General features: G+C 34.5%; 1 protein-coding gene and 1 pseudogene across 4 annotated transcripts in view; one reads left to right on the top strand and one right to left on the bottom strand.

The window, feature by feature from the left end:
* LOC145247948 (uncharacterized) overlaps positions 1–11,237 on the top strand; it is a 173,034-nt gene that overhangs the window by 128,503 nt on the left and 33,294 nt on the right. The window lies entirely within an intron of this gene.
* Positions 5,530–5,648, bottom strand: LOC145248581 (5S ribosomal RNA; annotated as a pseudogene).

Raw genomic sequence — 11,237 nt, 5'->3', positions numbered from 1 at the left:
GCCAACAAGTACATGATCTCGTTTCTACATTATTCTGACATTTCCTGTCATTGGGTTTTTTAAACAATAAGATTTATATCTGTTTTTCTTCAAGTACAATACACATTCCTTATGATAGGTCACCTGCCGCTGTCCGGGATTCAATTAACGTTCAACAGACAATCTCAGCATATTCACCCGGCCTCACTCAGGGTTTAGGGGGATCTGAATCTCCACAATGGGGAGCAACATCGCTCCTTCAAACGGGCACGTTACATGTGTATGTGTACAGTTATATATATATATATATTTATATATATATTTATTTATATATATATTTATATATATATATTTATATATATATTTATTTATATATATATTTATATATATATTTATTTATATATATATTTATATATATATTTATTTATATATATATTTATATATATATTTATTTATATATATATATGTAATATGCTTTTACAATTGCACTTTTCCCTTTATTCATGCCAATCCTTTTATTTAGGAAGCTCAATGTATGTTAAATGTAACTACAGAGTACATATAAATAGATGACAAAACAACTATATTCCAAATTCAAAGATGTTATGTATATTTTTTTCTTTTAACATGTAAAGCTTTTTATGAACACCTGTTTCGTAATACAGAAACAACTATATAATTATGTCAATTTTGAATGTTTTCCGCACAGACTCAGATAAATAGGAACTTTCTTACTTTACAAATGAATATATGTGTGTGTGTGTGTACCCTGTTGCTGAAATAAATACTGAAAATCAAATATTATATCTCCTTATATGTAAATAAAGTTTTATTACTACTAATACTAATATATGTATATACAATTTGTATCTGTCTAGTTATCTACCTCTTTATAATCGATATTAGTGTTGGGACTATTAATTGGAATCGAGAATCGTATAATCGGAACAATTTTGGTGTAGCGGAAACGGAAAAATATTTTTTTGATAATCTGAAAATTTAAAAAAGAAAATCTATAGATAGTGAGTTCAAAAGAGTCGAAATCGGTATCAGAATCAGGAATTTAAAACAGAATCAGTGATCGTATCGGAATCGCGGAATATATTGGATTCGAAATATCACTAATCTCTCTCTCTCTCTCTCTCTCTCTCTCTCTCTCTCTCTCTCTCTCTCTCTGACACGTATTGGTGATTTTTTTTTAAAAAGTAGAATGTCCCCTAGAGGAAATAAAATATTGTGGCAAGTACAATGTTTCTAGCTAAGAGTAGACTAGACAATAATGACCAACGGCACCTATTATCCACACATTTTGATGCCTTGTGCCTAACTTGGTGAAAACGTAAGTCATTTTTTTATTATCTGTAAATAAAACTAATTACCATAGTAGTATCTGTTCTGATATTGCTCCTAATCTAGAGAGTATTCTTCTTGAATCAGGTAACTTTCGTCCTAATACAGACCGCCATCTCATCAGGTGAGGGTCTTTTCGTCCAATTAAAAATCGACTTGTGTTCATATATGCGTTCGTAGTCAGACACTGAAGTTAATGACGGCTGTAAATAAATAGAAAAAAATATATCATTACTTTTTCTTTCGTGATGAAGGTAAGTTGCTGTACAAGCGAACGGGTTTCGAATCTAAACTACAAATTCTAACTCTAAGCTCACTACTGACAAGGGATACTACGAAAAAGCCGAAAGTAGGCTTGCTGACTAAAGGTGAGCTGATGGGGTTTCAAAGCATTTACCATTTGTTTCCAACTATAAAATCGCTAGTAGAAAGGAGCTGAATTCCTCACATTTATCTAATTTTGCCCTAGTTGAGACGCAAAAATTTTAACAAAAACTTTATATATTTATACACACACACACACACACACACACACACACACACACACACACATATATATATATATATATATATATATATATATATATATATATATAATTGAATTAAAGACAAGGAAAGACAGCTAGAATACAGATAAAAGGGAAATATTACATCTTTTACATTTCCATACTAATGTATCTTAAACTAGATGCCACATTTCCCTATATCTAACCTAGTTCGCTTCTCCTCTTCTGATGAGAAGCATTAGGTTTCGTAATGATTAAATATAAAGGTCGTTTATAACTACTTATTGGACTGGGAAATAAATCCATGCATACCTATATTTATTTCATTTAGTTTTCATATCTTTTTATGTTATGCTCCACCCTCATACGTTGAGCTTCTGATATATTAAAAATTCACCATATAAAAAATCTATCCACTTTCCTTAAACATATTTGATATATATATATATATATATATATATATATATATATATATATATATATATATATATATATATATAATGATCTCTATCTATCTATCTATCTATATATATATATAGAGAGAGATATTGATCTCTCTCTCTATCTATGTATGTATATATATATATATATATATATATATATATAGGTATAGATATTGATCTCTCTTTCTATCTCTCACTCTCTCTCTCTCTCTCTCTCTCTCTCTATATATATATATATATATATATATATATATATATATATATATATTAGCGGTGGGACGATTCAAATATTTTTCCTGATTCCGATACAATTACTGATTCCGATTTTTTATAAATCTCTAAATATTCAACTATAAAAGTGCTATTTTGTCCCGATTAAAGTAAAACGCATCTTAACTGTGCATGTATTTTCTCAAACGTAAAAACACACTTGTGACTTGATTATCTAAAGATTTTAGTTTTACTGGAAGTTTAAATCAGTAAATATTTATTATTTTATTATTACTACAAGCAGTGGAAGATGTTTCTTAAACCAAAATCAAATAAAAAAAGATAATTCCAGGAATCGGTTTTGGCATCGGAAAATAGGCGCAATTTTTTCCAATTCCAATACCGATTCCGATACCGCAAAAAGCTCCAATTTTCCCGGTTCCCTATCCCGATTAATCGCCTCAACACTATATATATATATATATATATATATATATATATATATATATATATATATATATATATATATATATATATATATATAATGCCGGCTAGTTCAATTTGTATAGCTGACTTTGTCCTTTTGAAGTAGGAGTAAGATGTTCCATACGTCTTGTCACTACATTCCATCTTTTCTGTTCTAAGTCAATGTAGGAGGTTTCCTGCTAGACTGACGCATTTTTTTATTTTTGTTCCAATCCAAAGTTTGGGGTAGGTAATTCCCCCTCACCCCCCCCCACACACACACAGACATTAAAGTTCATGTCTAACTCTAGTCTCGTGCGGAGGCAAGTAAATGGAGACTTAATAAGTCTGACCGAACGTTTACCCCCCCCCATATCTTCAACTCTAACCTTTACGCTGACAGATGCGATGTAATACGAAACGTCTTTCATTTATTCTATAATGAGTATGGAAAGAGAAAGTGTGCGTGTGTGTGAGAGAGAGAACGAGAAAGGAAGAGAGACAACGAAAGAGTAAGAGAAGGAAAGCAACGAAAAAGCGATTAAAGTTCTATGTTGCTTAGCAACACGCTATAATCCCTACTTTACAATGAAAAAAAAAAATGGAATCCCACCGCGATGTAAGGGTTGACTGTTTTTACCGTTAGCGCAAAGCGTAAAACAATGGCATATAAACTTCAGAAAGATCCCTTAATAATATCCCTCCTCGTCCCCGTCAGCAAGATTAGACAGGAAGTCGATTTAACATAGGGAAAAATTCAACTTCCCAGAAGAAGGAGGGGGGCTGGAATAGTACGAATATAGCCAAGCACACCCGTTAGCATTCCTCATGCGACTAGCAATATAGCGCCCTCTCTTCAAGAAACAGATAATTCTTATGAATATATACTCCTAAAACTGAACCGAGCTATACCTCCTTGACAAAATAGCTGAGCCTTCTCACGAACCAGATCCTAGAATCGTAAAATGTCAAGCTTTATTACCAGTCTGTATAACAAAAAAATTTGGAGGTACTGTTTGGGAGTAGATCTGTTGCTAAAGTCGCTGGAACAATCTTTGTATCATTTTACCGCTCCACAAATTGTCTTACTCTACATATATAAGAGCAAAATACGTCCTAAAATAGAGTAGTGTTGCCACATCTGGGGAGCAGCGGCTCGGGACATCCTAGTCGGAATCTTGTATTTAATGTCCGTTTCTCCTTCTTGCAACCTCTTTTCAACAGCAGAGACGCTGCGAGGCTTTCTCTGCTTTATACTTATTTTTATGGCAAGTGTTCGTCTGAGCTTCAATCTATGGCCCCCTGCAAAACCTCCACAACAAGCACTCGTCGTGCTACTACTGCTATCGACAGTTTTTCCCACTGGTTTGTTGCACCCAAAATCTAAACGCAAATTCAATGCATTTTTGGTATCGTACTAAAATAATAACGTTATTATTTAGAAAGCCATTCTTAACACGTGAAGAGAAGGGTGTTTTGTAACTAATCTGTGCTTCCACCTTACAATTTAATTAAAAATATATCGTGAACCAAGTTGTAGTCAGCTGTGAAACAGGCAAACGGAAGAGAGTTCCACGGGTGTGCAGTTCTAAAGAAAGAAACATTGTTCATGGAATCTACGTTTTGATTGACGCATAGTTAAAGCGTGGGGAAAGTTATTGACAATGGTTTCAGCTAGACGAGTGTTTTCCGAGAAAGATTGGCGAAGGGGGCAGAGATTGGAGCTCAGACGAGTCCTTGTCGTACTGTAGCTTTTCTTTTTTCGATCAACTAGAAACATTAAACTATTCTATTACAGCTTTTGTATTGATATACGCCCAGTAGTTCATTTCACATATAATGCCATAATACAGAGCAGTGAAACTGACCTTTCCAGGTTGACGATTTGATTGATCTAAGAAATTTGCACTTGATATTATTAGCCTGATTTTTTTTTTCTATTATTTGTACGTATTTCGGTTTTCTTTCATTTTTTCTGTACTTTGAGCGCAAGAAAATAAACACACGTTTTCTATTCACTAACGCGACGTGACTTGTAGGTCAGTCTGACCTCATAGTTATTGGCTTGCATTCAAGTACTTTTCTTTTATCTAGAGCAAAATATTTACTCTGTTTCGCTAAATAACAGTTTCACGGCATATCAACTACTTTTAGGAGTATTTAAGCAGACAGGTAACCCACGGCTTGGTCTTTTGGCTAGCAAAAAAGTATAGTAAACAAAAAAAAAAATATATATATATATAATATATATATATAATATATATATAATATATATATATAATATATATATATATATATAGAGAGAGAGAGAGAGAGAGAGGGATAGATATATAAAAAAAAATCATTTGATAAAATGTTTGACTTTTATAGTGTAAAGTTTCATTGAACTTTGCACAATGTGTGTGTATGCAGTCAGCACCAACCCTCTTCAGGGTTTAACCAGCTTCCTCCAAAGGATGAAGTTTCATGGGAGTATGAAATTCACAAACGGTCCCCAGTCGCATGTATATCACCGTTAGGGGAGATGACGACGTTAGGTTTTTGCAACTTTTTGCAGAGAGGTGTCGACGTCCTCCTACATACAGCATCTGGACTTCCCAAATTGGTCACCCATTTTAGTAATGACCAGGCTCAACGTTGCTTAACTTCGGTGATCTGACGGGAACCGGTGTGTCAACGTGATTATGCTGTATTAACTTTGCACAATGTGGAACTTTATACATTATGAAATTCAAACACTTTATCAAATTTCATTTTGTTCTGTTTTTTTTTATATATACAGTGGATGTAATAAGTATCCGATACGAAGCAAAAAGTTGGTTTATTTTTATTACACGAAAACAAAACAATAACAATAAGTGCTATTCTAATGTATTTTTGTATAATATTTATACGACATTTGTATTTATCAAAACAAGTGAAGCATGCATGGTCCCCCATGAGTGCACAGTGGACGAGACATAAGAAAATGACTAAGTTAAGCATTTCCCCCTCCATTTAGCCCCAAAAGTCTCCATGGGACGTCAAATCCTGGTAAAAATGAACAAACGGTTCAGTTTTAGGCCTTAACATATGTAAATTTTAGTTCGGCACCATGCAAAAAAGAAATTACTAAGTCCACCATTTGCACCCCCCCCATTTAGCCCAAAAATCCCTAAGGCCTTAACATATTTAAAATCGAGTTCAGCACCATGCAAAACTGCTAAATAGATATACACAGAAAATGTTGGCTAAATGTGGTAAAATTGTCCCCAAAAATAGAATGTTTTTATTAGTCTTAAAAGAACCACTAGAGCACACCAAGAGTTATCACGAAGTATAGACAAACAAAATTATATAGAAATCAATTAGTTACAACTTTTCAGAAAGTTTTATAAAAATCCAAAGCATCCATTTTTTTAATGAGCACAAAATTGTCAATTTTAGCCATGTTAATCCGAAAGGCACCCCTAATGGGACAACCAGAGTTTTCCCGGAAAATCCGTTCTGTTACTTTTTTACTCATATCATGTTTAATGTTTGTTATTCTGTTTGTTTTCATGTAATAAAAAAAAATCAACTTTTTGCTTTGTATCGGATACTTACTGTACCCACTGTGTGTGTGTGTGCGTGCGCGCACGTGTGTGTGTACACACTCACACGCGTATACACATTTTTTACAAAAACATTTAAGGAATTTATTAAGTACGTTTAACTCCACGGTGTGAATGCGGTGTTATGGTAAATGGTGCCAGTCAAGAGTAATCTCCAAAGCTTTATAGACAAATATAAAAAACCCTCCACCCCCCAATTTCTGATGGGGCTTCATACCTAAAGTGTGTTTATTTGATAATTTTACTTTTATTGTGTCAACATTCATTGAAACCTTTCAAGTGAATAAACTATATAAATAGGAGCAAAGCGTTGTATCTGTTTTGGTTCTGCACTTTTCCATATTCCGTCCTTGGTCAGTGGAGGAGAAATCCTTCATGACTGAAGCAATTTTTATTTTTGTTTATATCCAGAGTGCTCCTTTTTTGAGGAGCTGCATTTTCCTCCACATTAAAAACCGACCTTGTGTCTAACTCTGCCCTCGTGGGGAGGCATGTAAATAGGCCTTTTGGCTAAGAACAAAGTGATGTGTGTGTTCTGATACTGCACTTCACATTTTTTTCTGTCCTGGGTCAGTGGGTGAGAAGTCCTTCTCAACTGAGACAATTTTTTTTTTGCTCATATCCAGAGTGTTCTTTTTTGGAGAGCTGGATTTTCTTCACATTAAAAACCGGCCTTGTGTTTAACTCTGCCCTCGTGCAGAGACAAATAGGAACACCCGGTTGGATAATATTAGATGGTTTGCGACTTTCCCAACCATATTTGTGTGTGAATTTACCTACTAAATCCGACTAAGCTGTCCAATGATAATAGGCTACATTTCCTAAACAGATACTACGATTTGATCTCAACATGGGTTTGGTAAAAGAGTATTTGTTCCTATATACTTCTAGAAACGAATCGTCCGAAGATTTTGCTCGAATTCAAGTACATTTTTTTAAACTTGAGCAAAAAATGTCCCCTGTTCTGCTAAATGATAATTTTAAGGCATATCGACTAATTTTAGATATCGATATTGCTAGCTTTCAATTTCCTACGAGGCTGTATCTTTACTTTCGCATTTGATGCTATACTTCCGCACGCGTCTATAAGGCTATGTTTCTTTATCTCTCCGTGAAGCTATATTTTTACATCATCTTTTTTGTTTTTGTTGTTTACCTGCCTCTTCACGAGGGCAGAGTGAGACATGAGGTCGGCTTTTAAAGTAGGGGTGGGGGGGTCCAGCTCCCCCAAAAGAGGCACTCTGGTCAGTAACAAAAAGTAAAAAAATGTATTAGTCGTGAAAGATTTCTCCTCCATTAACCCAGACCCCAAAATATAGCGCAACATCTGAAGAACAGATTCTGCTTCCTTTTCATGAGGTTTGACACAAGGTCAAGTGTGTGTTTGATAGAAACGTTTCTGTTGATTCGAATTATAATTTCTCATCATGTTATTATTTACTTCATTTTCTTCAGGTTTGACACAAGATCAAGTTTGTATCTGATAGAATCGTTTCTCTGGATTCGAACTGGAACTCAGCACATCTAGGATTTCAATCCGTGTGGTAATCCACCTATTGTTAAATCCGCCTCTGGGGTTATATTGACACACTAGTGAATGATATTTCCAGAGCAGCTTACCAAACTAAATTACCATATCCGTCTGTGAAGCCATGTTTACTGCTAGCAGGGTGCAGCCGACTTTGACCGGTCGTAAAATACGCTTAAATATATTTTAATTCGAGCAGATTTCTTATTATTACAATTGAATGTTATACTGCACCTAATATATAGTAGTGATTTCAAAAGATGACTTGGGTGTCATCAGCTAGAATCGAAATCATGTAGCGTTCCAAACGCGTTCTCTACAGTTTGGGCTATTGATAAATAGATAAGAAAGCTTTAAAATTAAGCCGTTTATAGCTATAAATAGATTTGCGCATGTGCATAAATAATAGAAATATATTGGCAAATTAAAATGAATATTTTGTATTGAAATTTACCGACATATTCCTTTGCGCAGTATTCATCCACCCACAAAAAAAATTTTACTCGTTACTGTAACAATACTCACGTTTCCACGTGGGTCCCACACGTTGTATGCAGAGTACGTCGCAAGGGAAGAATAACTTGACTTCTTTTTTCCGTTTTAACAACATTTCTTTCCGGGTACTTTCACTACGAAAATCTGACGTGCTCCTTCTCTCTGATCTATGTCCCCTCGAATACCGCTCCAAACGTGCTCTCGAACGTGTTCCCAATCGTGTCCCTGTCTTTGCAGACGTTATTTTCATAATCTTTTTCTTTTTCCTTACGGTGACGAAATTTCGCATTTCTTACGCGCGTCCGCACTCTGTCACAGTGGATATGCGAGCGACTATTTGAAGGTTTACTAATTTGCATGTGCATATACATATATATATATATAAATTTATTTTTAACTTAAGCTAAATGCGAAACCTCAGGAGTGTTGTGCTACAGCCCGCTCCCTTTTAGATGCATGTCGCCAAATATGGCAACATGCATCCAAGGAAGGGCGAAGGTCACCTCCACCGAAATATTTACATACACACGCATCTACTGTTTTATTTATACAGGTGAGGCTATATCTTAAGATTCATCTACGAAGCTGCATTCCAGTTACATATAAGATTTGTCTGAAATTTTGATCACAATTTAATCCATAATTAAAATCTGTCGACTCAAAAGCTGGCTTTAAACAACCTTACTGCTGTTCGTTCTTCAATACCGAGATTTTTTTTTCGAATACATGCCAACATTAAGACGTTCGTGTATGTGTAGACAAAATTATTTTCTTTGAAACTTATTAAAATTACTATGCTTCTGCGGTTTACGGTCCGTGTTTGCATAGTAATATTATTAATTAGAAATCGAATCCTAGCATGGGAATAAGGCTAAGTTAACAATTCTGTCACCTATCCTGATTTAATAAAAAAAAAAAAATACCGTAAAAATTGAATTCATCTTGAAAATCCTATCAAAAAACAGTCCGGATCGTAAAATGCAAAAATTTTAGCTGATTATCCTAACAGCGATACATCGAACAAAAAGCTTGAGTGTTGTTGTATAGATGACACGTAGTGGTAGTATTTTCTTTTCTCTGCTCTATCTTAATGACTATTGAGTTTCCTCATTTTTTCCTAAGAAGTACATATATTATACGTTGTTTAACATCTTAGAAAAGTGTTATTACCTTCTATAAATACAGATAGAGACGCATAGCTTCTTCCAGTATGTTCGCATACAAATTATATATGTGAATACACTAATCTTTAAAGTACACTCCCTTCATTTTCTTCGGGACAAACATGCACACATACAAAGAGGCTTTCTTTTTCTCATATACCAGCCTAGCTTGTATAACATATCTTCTCTATATAAATAAAATGAACTCATTTTTTCCCGTCGGATTTTGACCTTAATAGGATTAAAAATCAAGATATTTCATGCAAATATAACATGCACAAACGGCAGAACAATATCTGAGGTGTGTTATAGGCTTATTATTTCTCAAATTCCTCGATAATCTTAGATTTCTATACTTTTTCTGCTGAGAAGTCACGGCCAAAATCGGTTAAGATCAATGGAAGTGGTAAAATATTTTCTCTCTTATAAATTCCTCCTCCCCCTGCCACCACTTAACACCGTTTGGGGATCGTTCACAAGGAACAGTTGAGAAGAGAACACCGGTTTGGCTTCGTAGTTCTTTCATGTGAAGTTATTTAAAATCACTAAACTAAGCTGCAGTGCTCTGTGGCGTAGTGGTTAGCGTGCTGGACAATTCACATTATATTTTCACGTTTGCGCCGACCTACCGTAGTCGTTTTTTTTTTTTTTTTTTTCCTAAACAACTGGAATGGACTTTTCTTGGTGGCCGAACTGTTAACGTTGCAGATGTGTGTGTTTTTTTTTTCACACTTAATTTTCCTACTTTTACTCATGACTCCGGGTTTGATCCTTCCTACTTACCTACCATAACATTTTTTAAAACTCCCCCCCCCCCGTCCCGGAAACAAACACTCGGGCAACGCCGGGTACCCCCGCTAGTTTCTAATAAACTTTTAGTCGTCTACCTTTATCTATCTCTGTCTCTGTGTTCCTCTCTTCCGTTCATTTCCCCCTTCTTCTTCTCATCTTCATCTCTTCTTCCACTAATCCATTCCTCTCTGAAAATACACACATATACACACATATATATATATATACACAAGCAACTCTTTTTTATATATTAGATTTCTCGAGGAATGAGTCGATATTTTATTTCTGAATTAATGCATAAAATTGCTGTAAAACAACCCCCTAACGAAATCTGTTCCAGTCGACACCCATAGAATAAATAGCTTTCTTTTCTAATTTTAGATATTACTAGTAGAGAGACCCGATGTTGCCCGGTATTGAATGATGATCCACAAATATTTCACACTTATATTTTTATTGTAATCGAAATCCGTGAAATCACCCGGGAGGAAGCTTCACATGCCTCGGTGCAGTAAATTAGTCCAAAATATATGTTATTCGACATTGCATTCTAGAGAACCTACTGTTTCTTTTATAAAATTAAGAACTTCATGTACGGAGTTTGAACCTACAGACCAGGTTATACAAAATAAATTAAAAAATAAATAAAATAAATTTAAAAAAAAACGTTATCAACTTACCCAAATAGAATTTTCACGGTCCGTTCTATCATT

Source organism: Euprymna scolopes, chromosome 26, assembly GCF_053919585.1.
Source record: "Euprymna scolopes isolate OS-2025 chromosome 26, ASM5391958v1, whole genome shotgun sequence".
NCBI lineage: Eukaryota > Metazoa > Mollusca > Cephalopoda > Sepiida > Sepiolidae > Euprymna > Euprymna scolopes.
This window is presented reverse-complemented; position numbering and strand designations above follow the sequence as displayed.